Below are 17,183 nucleotides of genomic sequence, written 5' to 3'. Positions count from 1 at the left end.
GGTAAAATCAATCAGAATAAATCATTTCTCATAGTTACCTATTCTAACTAAGTGTCAGAACGGGTCAGGACAAGTCTCTCGGTAAAGTCTTTCAAGACGAAGTCCTCAGCACGATCCTCAGCAACGCAATCTCCCACAGCAAAGGTAAAATGGCAAGTGGCAAAGCCCTCCCTAGGCTAACAATTTTTATAGTAAAAATTACAATGGAAACACTCATCAAGTTTGCAAAATACACTGAATCACTGAGCAGAGCGAGAAGGAAAGGATGCAACATTGCAACATTTGTGAACCTCCGCTCAGGAAAAATACACATAGCGAAGACTACGGAACAGGAACCAAGAAAATAAAACATGTATCACATTTAATCCGGCTTCTCCTCGGCCATCGAGCCACAGTTCAGAGTTTTCCTCTAAGGCTCCTTTGTCTTTCGAGATTGCCAAGGACACTTTCACTTCTCTTGGAGAACTCCCAAAAACTGCTGCTGTCCTCATGGAAAGTTTCATAGAAGGACCATGGTCAGTCAACTTCAAGACCATTTCCAGCAGGGGTCTCCCTCGTCACGTCTTTCACATATTCACTTGAGGCCAGGCTTTAAAATTCAGCCATCTTAATACAGGCCTCCATAGGCCACAATAGACCATCTTTAATTAAAGAGACAAAATAAACGTTACTACAGCATAATGATTAAACAGTGTTAACCCCACTAATACCCTTATGTATATGCATTTATCTAGCTTTTGCGACATAAAAAAGCATTAATTCAGACAGCGTTTTGTGCTCAAAGATAAACAGCACACAGCAACGTTTAAACATGAAAACTTGCACGTTATTTTTTAGAAAACAGAAACAGCACACACATGATAACCCTCGTGTAGCTTTCTCTTATGTTAAAACAAACGGATTGATTAATAAAAACACACTTGCACAAGACAATTAATTAATTTGTTATTTATTAATAATTAATAAAACGCATAGATATACTAGAGCTTCAAAAGCCCCTGAATTTTCTAAATGAAAACTCTGCTCCAGCAGTATCATTAACCGTTCCTTGCTAGATGCTAGGGTCCCAAGTGTTTGGAAGCAGGCCAAAATCCTCCCCCTACTGAAGAAACCCACCCTTAATCCCTTGATTCCGGGGAACTATAGGCCCATCTCCCTTCTTCCCAGCCTTGCTAAGGTGTGTGAGAAGATAGTGAACAGACAACTGTCTGAGTTTGTGGAGAGGGAGGGGCTCCTGCATCCAGCTCAGTCGGGCTTCTGCTCCTCCTATAGTACGGAAGGAGCTTTGGTGGAAGTGACAGAAGCGATTCGGGAGTGTCTCGATGCCGGCGGGAGAGCAGCCTTAGTGCTGCTCGACCTGTCAGCTGCTTTTGATACGGTCCCCCATCCCTTACTGCTAGACAGGTTGGCTGAGATTGGTGTTGTTCGTTCAGCCTGGGGTTGGATTAAGTCCTTTTTGGAGTGCCGGGTTCAGCAAGTATGGCTGCCTCCGGCTGCTTCCTCACCTCAGCGGGTCTCCACAGGGGTTCCTCAGGGATCATCCCTTAGCCCCCATTTGTTTAACATCTATCTTACTCCTCTCGTCACATTAGCGGAGGGCTTGGGGGCTAAGGTGATCGCCTATGCTGACGATACCCAGCTATTGTTTACTTGGGATAAGAATGAGGATACCGTTGCCCCTGTCCAGTCCTGTTTATCTTTGGTTTTTAAGTGGCTGGCGAAGGCCCAATTAAAATGCAACGAAGATAAGTCTGAGGTTCTTTTGTTTGGTAACTTCCCTCCTGGGTTTAGAGACACGATCTGGCCAGCTGAGTTTCCACCTCCATTGTCCAATAGCCGTGTTGCAAAGAATCTTGGAGTGTGGTTTGAAGATAATCTTTCCTTCTCTAGTCAAGTTAGGAGACTCGCGGGATGCTGTTTTGGCCTCCTTAGAGTTCTGAGAAGATTCTTCCCAGTGCTCCCTCAGGCGGTGAGAGAATCAGTGGTACGTGCGCTCATTCTCTCCCGCTTGGATTACGCTAATGTGCTGTATGTGGGGAGTCCGACCTACTCCCTTAACAAACTCCAAGTGGTGCAAAATGCGGTGGCCTGCCTTCTGGGTGAGATCCCGCCTAGGAATACTGTGTGAGGTTATCTTCGCTACCTTCACTGGCTCCCGGTGAGGGCGCGAGTGATGTTTAAATCTCTCACTATTGCCCATCGTGCACTGCATGGTTTAGGGCCATTTTATCTGCCGAAACGGTTCTCCTTTTACGTCCCAGGGAGGATATTGCGCTCTTCGGCCCTTAGGCTGGCTAAGGTTCCTTGCTTCAATCGACACCGATTAGGGGGTGCTTCCCTGGCCGTTCTTGCGGCCCGAGCGTGGAATACGCTACCACTGGCACTTCGCTGTGTGGAAGATCCAGCAGTTTTCAAAAAAAATTTAAAAACTCATCTTTTTGTATAAAGTTCAGGCTATGCTTTGTTGATTCCCTATGCTCGCGCCGGGGCACTCCTTGGAGTAGCTGTGCGCGTTAGAAGTTCAGATAAAATAACATAACTCATAACCAACATGTTGTTAAGCATTGCACCTCAAGACAAGATCACCACTCCAATCCCTCTTAAGCATGATACCAAAATGCTTCCCATATACTCCTCACAGCATTGCAAGTGCTACACCCTTCCAACCAAGCATTTCTATTGGATAATGTACTTGAGCATTCGAACATGGGCTATCTATGAAACACTGTATGAGTGCAACTATAATGCAATACAATCAAAAGACTTTGCGGGATATGGAAAAAGTTATAGAAATAGGGTATTACAAAGGAATTGAGGAGAGAAGGGCGGCGAAGGAAATAAATAGTGCAATGAGAAAAGGAGGCAGACAGAATTAGATGAAAGGACAAAAACAAGATAGAAGCAGATGAAAAGGAATCTGGGAAAGGGAAGAAAATGGGCAAAAAGCAGGAAACTAGAGAAACGGAGTAAAATGCAATACAGTTGGATGGACGGATGAATGGCTGGACGGACAGGCAGGCAGGCAGGCAGACAGACAGACAGACAGACAGACAGACAGACAGACAGACAGACAGACAGACAGATAGATAGATAGATAGATAGATAGATAGATAGATAGATAGATAGATAGATAGATAGATAGATAGATAGATAGATAGATAGATAGATAGATAGATAGATAGATAGATAGATAGATAGATAGATAGATAGATAGATCACATCACACAGATTGTTTTATCACACGGACACCACAAGATATAGCAAAGCATGGAAGACCCCAACCTGGGCTCACTGGAAAATGCCCCTGTTTTTCTTCTCCTTCCTCTTCTCAGTACAGGGAAACTAAAGCACCTCTGCCAGCGCCCACTTGTGACAAGACGGGGCCTAAGTGGGCACTGAATAAATGCCCCGACTTCCTAAAAGAAACACCAGTGACACTTCCTATGGGCTTGCACAAACAGAGCGCGGCTGATGTACGAGCCGGCCGCGCCATGAAGCGGAGATACCGAGACAAATTATAAACATCAGAGCGAACCAGACAAAACAGTCTGTTGTAAGAAGGCTTTCAAGAGCCACCGAGCTCCTGCCTCGAAGGCTCCTGGCCGCGGGCCAGCCTGCTTAATGTTTTCAATAAGGGGGAGGTGTTTTCGTCTGAGCCCCCTGACCTCTGTCGAGTCTGCTACCGAAATTTCCTGCCCTGCTGTTATTCTCCTTTTCTGTAAGATGATATGAAACTCAAAACTTTTATTGCCCACTTTTAAAGGGCCTTTACTGCTCCCGGACTGCTTCATATAGTTTCCTCTTCAGTAACGCTGCAATAGTACTTAGACAAGTTGTTGCTCTGGTTCTTTGCAGAATGGTTTTCATTTTTGATGAGTAAGCCAGTGCTTTTTTGAGCCGTAAATTTAAAGCAACGAGAAATATGTGTGTCTGCTTTAGTGATTTACCTCTCACATAAGGAGCAAGCGTGTGGGCTCTAACGAAAGAGGTTATGGTTCTGGCGATGGGAAGACACCCTTCATTTGCAACACAACCAGACGTTTTCAAGATATTCAGTTCAGCTGTTTAATGATGTTTAATTGAGCCCGGCAGGATTGCCCGTGCACGGGTGAATTGTTTTATGAGACATTCCATGCAAGATGCGGTGGGTGGGATGCCTTCTACCTGGATTGGCTTGCCAATGGAGCTACGGCCTGCTGGCAAAATTGATTAATTTGGACCAAGAAGGACTTGGCTGTATTGCTGGCTCTTTAGCAGGCCACAATGGCTCTTGTTCTCCACGGACCTCTACTGTGAAAGAGCGAGAGAATTGAAACAGTCTATCACGAACGGGCTCAGTACTAGGGGGCAGATTTACAAGCCTCTTGGGACTCATTTACGCCGGCGTTGCATCAGTTTTGTGACGCAGCAGCGGCGCAAATCCTGCACCACGGTGCGGGGTACTTACAATGTGACGCATCTGGAAAATGCGTCACTTTGTAAAGCCCTGCGTCACATGTAGGCGTTCCTGCACAGGGGGGGGGGGGGCGTTCCGGCGCAGGAACACCTCCTAAAAGTGGCTGAGTGAAATCTACCTGATTTCACTCAGTCACTTTTAGGCCCATGCTGCGTCAAAACCCTACGCCTGCCTGAAGCAGGCGTAAGGATTGACGCAGACTTAATAAGATAGGGCCCCCCAGAGCATTGCTGTAGCTGCGTCGCACCTGCGACGCAACACCAGCGATGCGCCACTTTCGCATCTGTGCCATTTTTGCCCCATGGTGCGCCGCATTATAAATGCGGCGCATCCATGGTGGCGGAGGTGTGGCGCACAATAACTGACGCATCCCTGCTGATATGCAGGGATGTGCCAGTTATTGTAAATATGCCCCTAGGTTTAGTTTTCCTAGATTGCATTGATGAATTAAAAAGTACAAGTTCTTCACTTCTGTGCCAGGTGCAGCCTAAGCAGGGGAAGATGCATCATATATTTGAGGAGCCCAAGCTGACAGCATCGCCAGCGAACCCGATAACATGTTTAAAGCTTCCTCCAATACTGCTCTGTTTTTGTTTTTTAAAGGAAAGGAAAAGCCAATGACTAGCGACAGTATCATGAATGTGGCGCTTCACAGCACCTCGGCCTGACCTACTTCTGATTGGAGTTTTGAAACTAGGGCGACTGAGTTCGGTGCGTCGGCTGCGTGCTACGTGCAGTGCGCATGGAGACTTGAGAGGGCAAGTGCGGCGGTGATGGTGCCCAGAATTTGTCCTGCTGTGGACGCTGTGTGCTGGCCTTATTACCCCATCTGCCCGTAGTTCTTTTGTTTTAAAGAGTTCTTAAAGCTGACAGCAGCACACGCTGTCTCTCTTTTTCATAGACCATGGGTACTTGCAAACATTTTCCCCGGGGGCCAAAAAGTTTGGTGTGACCGAAGGCCGCACTGATGGTAGTGGTGGAGGGCTTATAGTGGGTGTAGAAGCGAAGCATGTACAACTAGTTACTAAACTGAATTGCACAATGTAGAACCAGAAGACCTGGGAGGAATGCCAGCTTCCCCAAATTGGGTGATCCTGGCAATTGTTTTATTTCAATTTCCTGCCTTTTCTTTCATTGTTACACATAAAAGGATCTCAAAATACATGACTTCAGGATGTGTGCTGTACAAAACCTTCTCCCTTGTTTGGATTTAATCACTAATGGCATTGTTGTCAGGATGGGGGCGGAGGGAGAGAGGATGACGATTTCCAAATTCATGTTTAAAAATTATTCCTTTAAAAATAAATACTTCTGAATGGACTGCTAAAATCTGATGTACTAAGGTGAAACAGTTCTGCAGGTTTAGGAAATACATTTTTTGAATTCTGAAGAGTCTATCACATTTTTACACATTTGCTGTCTTTAAAATACAGGTGTTCCTAAAGTTAAGGGGTGCAGTACACCCTAGTTACTTACTTTCTTTAAATATATTTGACCTTTAAATAAATGCTTGCTGCTTATTTAGCATTGTTTTAATATTTGTGTAGAGCCAAGTAAAAAAAGCAGCCCAGTGTTGCTGTTGCCCAGGGGGCTGCATGCAAAGGTCAGGAGGGCTGCATGCCGCCCCTGGGCCGTACTTTGAGTATCACTACTATGGGCGGCCAGCTTGGAGTTGTTCTCTGTGCCCTCTGCCCCATCCCCCAGCCTTGTCACACCCCAGTTATTCCCAGCCAGGACAAGTGTGGTGCCCTATGTCTTTAACAGCCAATTGTGTTTATGGCCGAATGCGTAGCATGCATTATGTGAGAAAAGAGCAGTGTATGTCAGACTGTGCAACTTGTTGTCTGTGACACTCCTGTACCTGCACCTAAGTGTTAGGAAGTAAACTCTATATTGGATGATATGTAGATCAGTATAAGGTGCACTTGTTCCTACTGCAGGAACACTATGGAGCAGTCTGGCAGCCTTTGTCCTGTTTGCCTAAAAATAATGTTTTGCTGTGCGTGTTACAAAGTGTGGCAGAGGAATGTGTCTGTAAAGATAACCTTTAGCTTATGGTTGTGGTTCAGGCCAGTGTGTATGTTGCTGAAATGGCAACTTTATGTAGATGTGTGTAGCACTTTTGAATGTAACTAGGTTAGTGTTGGTGTGGTTAATTAGGCAGGTTGGTGTAGTAGCTGACTACTGAGTTGCTGTATTTATTTAAGCTGAGCAGGCCTGGCTCAACATTATTATCAACATATGAGAGGTATAAGCGCTTAGGTCTGGTGTGGTCATGTGATCGTGCATGTCTGAGGCTCTTCTTTGGTCTCTGGTGTGTTCATGTGTGTGTGCTCTACATGTTTGTGACCAAGCCTTGTTTAGCATCTATTTGACCACCAAGAAAGCTCATAGGGCCTCACAAGAGGTAAGAGTTATAGAGATAGCAGTAAAACACAATGGCTCAAATGTAAGAAGCCATTTAGAATTTCTAAACGGACTGAATCACAATTTTGGGCCATTAAGAAATGCTAAATAGGCTTCCCATGTGCACAAAAGGGGAAATGCAGATGTAAAATGTGATTTCTACCAAGTAGAAATCGCAATTTGCAATTCCCAAAATAGGAAGTTGCAAACAGTGATTTCCTAACACCATGTACATAGCATTTTCTAAATGCAAAATGGGCACTATCAGATCCAATCAAATGGTGATCAGACAATTTGTAAAAATGCACCTAAAAAGCATGTTTACTAGTTGCACAGAGCGCCCACTGGCCCAAGGACATTTGAGCGCTCAACACGTGCACCATTTCTTTTTTACTCTTTGTTTAAGCGGAGCCTAAGACCCATACGTATAAATACTTTTGCATTTCCTAAATAGTGATTTCTTATTAGGAAATAGCAAATTTGGAAATACAAAATCATTCATACCTTTGGGCCTTAGTTTGGTTTGCATTTCCTAAATAGCAATTTTCTAATAGCGATTGCGACTCTGTAGGAATCGCTATTTGGAAATCGCTATTTTGGTACATACCATTTTGCATTTACTAAATAGTGATTTCTTACAATTCGCTATTTAGTAAATGCAAAATGGAAGTTTCGTACATATAGCCATAGTCCTAGTCAGGCAAAAAGTTAACATTAAACTAATGTTTAAATTGATTTTTAACTTACCAGTACTGCAACAGCACTGTCTGCTTGCAAAACTTGGCTTAGCACACCCAACTCTGCCACTACAGCCCCACAAATGGCAAACACAGGCTGCCAGGAAGTGCTGAACCCCAAGGATGCAGAATGGAACATGCATAAGAACTATGAGCAGAGATCGCTAGTGTCTGCAGAAGGACCTGCTGGCCACTGCATGCCTGTGGAGACAGTCCTGTAGCTCAGAATCAGAGCCCAGTAGCAGGTGTTTAGGAGGGGCTGGACCATGCTGGCATTTGTCACAGCTCTGCTGAGTGAGATGAGGCTCAACAGAGGGTCGGAAGAGCAGCTGTTCTATGGGTCATCTTTAACCAGGACAAAGAACACAACCAGCAGTAGCATTCCCTGGGAGATAAAGAGGGGGGGATAACTTTCTTTCTTTGGAATTTGATGCACTGTTAAATTTTACTGCAGCCTGTTTTTTTATAAACCCAATAACCATGGCATGCCTTTTTTAGTTCAAACAAGTTTATAATCGACATGCAAGTTAATGAGATGAGACCAAGACCCAAATCTATGCGAGATCATACATTCTTAGGTATTCACGTATTCACGTTTCAGATGAGTAGTGTCATTAACCTGATCGCCAGTCTCGCATAAAGACATAAGTACGGTATTACCTCTGTACAATCTCTCTTGGTATCGTCAACACGTTTATACCCCATGAGTAGTAGATATGTGATCTGTAGGCTACTTACAGACTAAGAACAAGCCCAGTTCAGCTTACTCACTAATTTAACTGTGTGATCCTGGCCAAAGCACTTTATTTAACTGTTTCTCCCGTCTGTATCCCCATAAACTGTTCCTGCCTAGAGGTGATTCCAGTGCCTTATTGTTGCAACTGGTAACCCACTGACACTCATTCTTGAGAACCAGGATACTTTCACTTTCATAGCCAGTGGGTTACACTTGGGTCACATTGGGAAGGGCACCTTGTTGGGTGTTCATTTAATTTGACTGTATTTTACCTTGACTACTCTTGACATCATTGCACTGAGCAGAAGCTAGCCCTTGACTACTCGACATCATTGCACTGAGCAGAAGCTAGCCCTTGACTTCTCTTGACATCATTGCACTGAGCAGAAGCTATCCCTTGACTACTCTTGACATCATTGCACTGAGCAGAAGCTATCCCTTGACTACTCTTGACATCATTGCACTGAGCAGAAGCTAGCCCTTGACTACTCGACATCATTGCACTGAGCAGAAGCTAGCCCTTGACTTCTCTTGACATCATTGCACTGAGCAGAAGCTAGCCCTTGACTACTCTTGACATCATTGCACTGAGCAGAAGCTATCCCTTGACTACTCTTGACATCATTGCATTGAGCAGAAGCTATCCCTTGACTACTCTTGACATCATTGCACTGAGCAGAAGCTATCCCTTGACTACTCTTGACATCATTGCACTGAGCAGAAGCTAGCCCTTGACTACTCGACATCATTGCACTGAGCAGAAGCTAGCCCTTGACTTCTCTTGACATCATTGCACTGAGCAGAAGCTAGCCCTTGACTACTCTTGACATCATTGCACTGAGCAGAAGCTAGCCCTTGACTACTCTTGACATCATTGCACTGAGCAGAAGCTATCCCTTGACTACTCTTGACATCATTGCACTGAGCAGAAGCTATCCCTTGACTACTCTTGACATCATTGCACTGAGCAGAAGCTATCCCTTGACTACTCTTGACATCATTGCACTGAGCAGAAGCTAGCCCTTGACTACTCTTGACATCATTGCACTGAGCAGAAGCTAGCCCTTGACTACTCTTGACATCATTGCACTGAGCAGAAGCTAGCCCTTTGATTGCTACTCTTCCAGCTGGGAAAGCAATGCTGTTTGAGGTTGTTCCGCTCACACCTGAGTCTCCTTCCACTGGCGGGGCAGACTCATTTGAGGTGGGCCGGGCATTGTGAGCATAGCACACTTCTTTCTGTCAAACATGTACTCTCATTGTATGCTCCCTTCTACCATCCTCACTACACCTTGATCCAAGCCATTGCGCAAGCATGATGAGCTCTCCCCTTGAAGGAGCAGAGTGCGCGTGCAGACCAGCAGGCTGCTCAACCCTATCCTGCTACCGGCACTGACCATCATGGTAGGTGGACCTGCTGTGGCCGCAACAGAATGGAGTGGCTGTCCTTCCAACCCCATGGTCGTGATGAGAAACGGCACAAAGGTCTGGGTCTGGTGCTGTATATGCTTGAGGGGTCCGGGGTATTTTCCTGACATGGTACCTGCCAGAGACCGCTGAGACCACTTTTGCTGCCATGAAGAGAAGTGAACTCAGTCGGCCTTAATACCAGGCAGAAACTCTATGTAGTGAATGGTAGCAGTGAAAAAGCAACCACGTATCAGGGTTTACTGCAAAATACAAATGAAGTGCATAAGCAGAGCAGTGCGGGATCATTATGCTGGAATTTAAGAGGTTTCTGCAAGTCACAGGGTTAAGGTATCCGTGAAGCAGTTTGAGTGACTGGTACAGTATAGAATTGTGCTGCTTTTAGAGATGGAGGGTTTTGGCACAAAGTGTTTTTGGGCATTCATAGTGGAATATTAGAAGTGCTACAGGTCAGGGTTTCTGGTTTAGTGGCAGAGATGTTCAGAGTGTCAATGCTAATATAACAATTTTGAGCTGTAGGTCGGGTCTGAAGTAAGTCACACACATTTACTCCTTTTGGGCCAATTTGCTAGTCTTTTTACTTTGGAGTGTTTGGCTCCTAAAGGAGACATATCACCTCATCTTTGTGCAGTCTATAGCAACTGTGCCTAATGCTTGGCTGTAGCTGACCTTGTTTAGCTTTATCAATCTTTCTGGATTAAAAATGAGAGAAAAATACTTCTCATGACAACTCATCTTCATTTCACTATATATTTGTAACACTTTGTGTCCGTTTTTGCGATGAAGTTTCTACACAGTGAATTGATCTGTTAATACGCGTGCATAGGCTCGTTGTTAGCTTTAGCAACCAGTTTGGATTTAATTTCTTACATTGAAAGAGTTGCATTATTTCATGTGTGCCATTTCATAGTTTATGACTTTTCAGCAAATGCAAGTGAAATTTGTGCTATAAAATGAACTATTTATCAAACATTTTCTTAGAGGCATCGACCCCACTTGGGAACCTTGATGGGGATTCACATGTTCCCTCACACCCTGATAATCAGATCAGGTATTACACCTGAATCTGGTCAGAATCCATGCAGGCAGCAGAGAAGCCATTGGTTGAAGTGGACCATGTCAGTGACCTTAGGTCTCTGCGCTCTTTACCACTGCTAACCCGCTCTAAAGTGCTGTTGTCTTTAAACATGGTGAAATGGCTCACACACAAATGACACATTTATGTAAGTCCTTAGTATAGTGGTACTACAGGTACCCAGGGCTGCTAAATTAAATGCTAGTAGTGGGCCTGCAGCATTGATTTTATCAAACACTTAAGTAGCCTTTTAAAACATATGCCAAGCCTACAATTGCAGCCTGTGTGTGGAGTTTTAAACTGCTGTTTTCACCTGGCAAAAGAAAACTTTTGTCAGGCCTAAACCTCCCTAGGGTAGACACTAAACAGCCCATAGGTCACGGCTTACTTAAATAAGTAGAACATGTACTTTAAAGTTTTACGTGTCCTGGTAGTGAAAAACTCCTAAATTCTTTTTTCAATATTGTGAGTCCTACCTCTCCTATAGGATAACATTGGGTTACCCTATTACATTTATTAAATAATATTGTTTGATTGATAGCAGGTAGGAAAGTCTTTTTTGGTGTCTGAGGAATAGAAATTTAAAACCTTCTCTAATGGTGTAGTCAGATTTTAAGTGACAATTATGAAAATGTCGCTTTTAGAAAGTTGTCACTTTCTTGTCCTAGCCATTTCATGACCGCAGCCTCTTCCTGGGTCACATGACAGATGCAGTTGGCCTTTGTGTATTCTTCCTAGACAGTATCACGAAGGAAGGTATGGGTGTTGGCAGGATGGGACATCTCTGACTTGATAGGGGCATGGAGCTGTCACCTACCACACTTGCACTTCAAAGGCAGTGGCTCAGCTTACACACAAAGGACTTCACACTATCCTGTTGTGCCTCAGACGGACTCAAAACAGGGCAGGGATACATACAAATGTTGACACCTCTGTAGGGTGGAACTTCAGAAGCTTCTCCCACAATAAAGTGGGCACTAGGTATAAACAAATGGCCCTCACACCCCCTCTTCAGTACACCTTGCTGCTTGAGGCCTGCCCTGCTGGCTCAGAAGGAAGTCTGGACCTGCACCCTTCATTCCAGGCTGAAGCAACTACAAGGATCAGCTGACCTCCTCTTCTGAGCTATAGGGCCAAAACAAGCTCAAGAGGACTCCCTGCCCAGCTGACCTGCTGCACTGAATCTGCCTGGGCACTGCTGGCCTCTGCTGAGTGAGTTCTTGATCCACAAGAGGTGCCCCTCAGGTCCTGGACACTTGGTGTGGCATCTGTTGTACTCCTCCTTGAAACAAAAGATAAATCCTGAAGTTTTGGGCTCTTCGTGACAGCAGACAGGCCCGTAAACACTATGATCTTGCTGCACACAATAACTGCCAACGCAAAGCTTCGGTGAACCCAACTCTTTGCGCAACAGTGACCGCGAGGCGAGGAGCAGCAAAGCAAGGTCTTTATCTGTGCTACAGAATCGACAGCCCACGGTGACTGGCAAAATGAAACTCCGGCAAATACCAGCTGTGAGGCCTGACAGGATCTTCCCGCTACAATGACGACCGCTCGCAACGTCGGCCTGCTCTTGGCACTACAGCGACAAACATCTGCACAGGCTCCCCTGCTCCTCATGGCCTCCATCACCACAAGCAGAACTCTTTGCGCTGGACTATAGAAAGTAAAATTTTCAGTGGGACTAACCTGGACCCTCTATCTGGCCCACACTCCATCGCGGTCGGCCTGAACGTTTGACTCTCATCCAGTCTTGCATGACCAGATAACCGGGAGTGGCTCTTTATGCTTTTAGGCGATCTACTTACTATAAATCTTTAAAAATACATAGCATTGGTTCAACTGAATGGATTTTTGTCATATTGGTGTCAAACTATTTATTCAAATTTGCTCTATTTAACTAAATTGGTGTGGGATTTTTCTTGTGTTATATTTTCACTTTATTTCTGTTTGTGTGATGCCTAAATACTTCACACACTGCCTCTAAGTTAAGCTTGACTGTTTTTTGCGCCAAGCTACCAGAGGGTTAAGCACTGATTAATTTAGTGACATTTTGTGGTTCACCCTGACAAGGATTGTGGCTGTTACTTGAGTATAGCTCCACCCACTTCAGCCAGCAACCCCCTTTCTCACAACCTGCACTTTTTTTTTTTTTCTTAATTAAGCATGGGTGTGGGGGTACCAACATTCCCAGCGGGCGTCCACCAACACTAAAGTCGACCCTTATTTAAAAAATCAAAAAGAGTACCCAGAGTTTAACCCAGTACACTATTAAAAGTCACTGGAGTCCATAAGGAGATACCCATGAAGATATGGGCAGGACATTATTTTGAGGTTGATCAATGATCATTTTTTTAATGCCACTAAAACGGTTCGACAATAGTCAAGACCTGATCATACTATGACTTGCACAGTGGTGGCCACTCTTTTTCAAATGAAAAGTCTTTCGATTTGACCAACAACATATATGAAGAAGTTACAGATCCTATTGAGTTACTCGTCTTTCAACATAGCCATGGGAATTTATATAATCTGGCAGGACAATGATAGAAGTCCCAATTGTCCAGAATTTATAGGAGATACTCCACTTTCTAATCTTATCTTGGGAGTCAATCACCGTCAGCTGTGTTTAATTAGAGTTAAGGACAAGGCAACTATCGTTCATTACAATATCAATAAAGAAGGCTTCGGGCATAGATTCTTCTCCCACATATAGGTACTTTCTCCATTGGGGAAGTCAAATTAGATAAGATTTTGTGAGTCCTGTTAATTTTCACTTTCATACAAAAACTTGTTTCAGCAACATTTAGCTATGCTTAAGGTAGTGTTGGAGGGGGAGACACACATGGAGGCACAAATGGGGCATCTGAGAGAACAACAGGATGACAAATATGACAATGCAATTCTGGACTCCATCATATTAAATTGCTTGTGAACTAAACCATCCTAATAATGTGATGATAATAGCATACAGCACAATAATCTGTGTTGTGAAATTATTATTACTAAACTAGCCCCAACATCAATTAGCCCAAGAACATGTGCATATTAATAATTAAATTATTTTTGGGGGGAATTCTCCAGTCAACACCAGCTGTTCTTGCTAATCTTCTCCATGGTCTTTGAGATGACACCTGTAAAAGTGGGAAGGTGAATGGGATGGGTGAGGGAATAGTGCTATTCCTGGTAGCAGATCATGTTTGACAGTCATCTGACGTTCCATGAGTTAGGCCAGGCTAAATATGGCTGACTATGTCACCCACTAGCTTTCTGAAATATGGCATATGATGGTCAGATGGGCGGTGAGTCTGTTGAGAACACGTGTGCGGGACCTTATCTGACACTTCTGTTTCTCCCATTCCCTGTGTGGTGCCAGGGCTCATGTTTGAAGAAGCCCAATGATTTCTTCAGGTAGTGCTTGTGCAGAATGTATATACTTGGCTAGGAGAGATACCTACCTAGGCTCCATGGCACTATTTCCCTGCCCTAAGAATTTTCAACAGTGGACAGGTGACTGAGCAGATTCCTGTAATCGCTCAGCAGATGGTGGTGTGAGGTCAGCTACAGCCACTTATATGAGATGTTGAGTCCACCAGGTCCATGATGTCACATTTCACACTCTCTATCTCTAGTGTAATTATGTCATCAGGGGGCAGTTGTGAATGAACCTGCTTGATGACCTCCATCACTGATATAGCAGTAGGTGCAGCGGAGGGTCTTAATGTGACTTAAGTGTCAGGTGTTGCAGTTGATGGTGCTGCGGTGGAGAAGTTGTTGTGACTAATACAGATGCTTCTGAAGGATTCAATACAGTGATTGCTACAGGTGCAGCTGATGTACCTGTGGCAGGTGCAGTGCTCATAGCTTTGGAGGTTTTTAGCTGTACAGGTGTAAGAAGGATTGGCTGCATAGGCAGTGCATGGCTTGTCTGTAGAGGTGAAACCAGCCTGGGCTGCAGAAGTGGCAACTGGCCTAGCTGCAGTCATAGAAGCATCTTGGTCTGCAGAGGCGGCTGCACTGCTCCCTGCACCTGTTAGTCTACACAGTAGACAGTGTGGTAATTGATGTGGCAAATGCAGATGTTCCTTCAATTCGGTCTGCAGCCGACCCTTCACTGGGGTGTGAACTACAAGTGGCAGTAAATACACATGTTTTGTAGCCATATCTAGGTTTTTATCATATAGGGTTAACTTTCACGTCCTACCCTGGTTACTTATCCAGATGGTGCTCTTGACATTTGTCATGTTATTATGAGACCTCAGTTGCTATATTCCCAACAAACTTCTGTCTTCATAGACCTGGCTCTGAAGGTCTATCGTCTTGGCCATATTTGTGCTTCACTGACAATTTCCCAATTGAACTAAATCTACACACATCAATGTTCCACATACCTTCTCCAACCTGCTCTCATGGGGAGAGATATTTCACAGTGAACCCAATAGAGACTCTACTACACCTTATTTTCGGCTTCTAGCAACTAAATTGCATTCATACCAACTCTCATTGTCGTTTGTACTGTTCTCTTAGACACTCCCCTCCCTCAAAGTCTTTTAACTCCATGTGACTGTATTCGCCTCCTTTCTGATACTATCAGCTGTGCATTATCCATTAGCCCCATGTATATTAACTTTAGCATCTTTTCCAGGGTGTACTCATGCCAAATAGGAGGAGGTGTAGTTCCAGAGTAGCAGCACATTTTGTCCAATATACTGTTCTCCACTAACAATACACCTTCTGCAAATTGAAATCTAAGCTAAACATGCTTTGCGATTTGTGAGAACCACTCTGCACCCACCAACAGTCCACTCTACACCGATGCCATCAATCCCAGAGAGATCCAGAATAGTGAGCACATTATTCTTCCATGACTTCAGGTACATCTGGGGGGCAGGTCTGCAACTGTTGGCCTCAGCCTTTGAGCCAATGTCATAAACCATCTGCTTCAGATCACAAAATCTCTTTTTGATGTCTTTGACATCACATGGGTGTGATGAAGGGGAATGGGTAGCACCTCACAGTTTTTTTATGCACTATGCACATTAAAGTACAATACATTTATGGTTACACTTCAGTTTTTTAACACTTGCTGCTATGACAGGGGAGAGGAATCCCTACAGCACAATGCTCCCCCATTTGTGTTAAGCTGGCTGAGTTTCTTACCTCTGTTTCCAAATATTGTCCTTGTTGTGATGTAATTTAGCTTGCGATCTAGCCTGATTGTGCGAGCTCTTGCAAGGTCTAACAAGCATTGGCATAGCCAATAGGTCTCGCCTTTGGGGCCTTATAAGTATTTAGTTATGCGGCACAATTTCCTTCGTGCAACAACATCAACTGTTGCATGGCTAAACACTTATAAGGTCCCAAAGGCGAGACCTATTGGCTATGCTATTGATTGTTGTTAATTAGTGCTTCTGTAATCTTTGCATAGAAGTGCAATAGGAAAATTGGATGGAAGTTGGCAAAATTGTTGAGATCGATCATTGGTGTTTTTCAATAGCGGGGTGGATGACTATGGCAGCTTTCCAGTTAAGGAGTACTATTAATGAGGAAAGTGGGGAGTTACATAAAGTAGTCGAAAAAAGGAGTAATGGTGTTGCTGATTTTTTTTTTTTTTGTTGGTGTACTGAAAAGACATCCAGAAGCTGAAGTTAAGGAACCTAAGATGTTGGCCATCTGATCAATCGCCACAGGTGCAAATAAGGTCCAGGATCGAATGTTAGATTCTCTGTGTATAGGTCTCTTTGCCAAGTGTCTTTGCAAAAAGTTGTTATCCAAACTAGTGATTTTGTTGTGAAGGAAATCAGACAAACTCATAGTTCTTGAGAAGGTGTAATAAGATTAACACCAGAACATGGACAGACCATATGTTTTTTATAAATTGTTTACACTTTTTTGTTGGGATTTTTTTTGTTTGAAATGCACTCAGAAAAATATCCGGCTTTTATCCTTTAAAGCAGTTTGTATCAGTGGTATAGTTCATCTTTATTCAGCCCAACCTTTTGGATAGAAAGTTTTTTCTCAATTTTCTCTGAAGTGTTTAACAAATCTGTTTGGACGATTTAAGTGCTTCACTGTGCCAGAGAGCTGTTGGTGAACCTTGCAGTGTAATAATCTGTTTTAAGGTTTAAATATAGATTTAGCCATTCATTTACTACTCTAGAGCTGGAGTGGGGGATCCTGCAAGTCGGAGAGGTGGGAGGCAAGAAAGAAAACAAGAAAAGCAGGATGGACCAAAAGTAATGATGAAAAGAGGAAAAGAGGGGAGAACGAACGCAATGCACAGAGAGGGTGAAAGACAATGAACAGAGGTGGAGAGGAATGAAGAAGGAAAACGATGGGACACAG

Source organism: Triturus cristatus, chromosome 1_2 (assembly GCF_964204655.1).
Source record: "Triturus cristatus chromosome 1_2, aTriCri1.1, whole genome shotgun sequence".
Classification (NCBI taxonomy): Eukaryota; Metazoa; Chordata; class Amphibia; order Caudata; family Salamandridae; genus Triturus; species Triturus cristatus.
Note: the sequence above shows the minus strand (reverse complement) of the source record.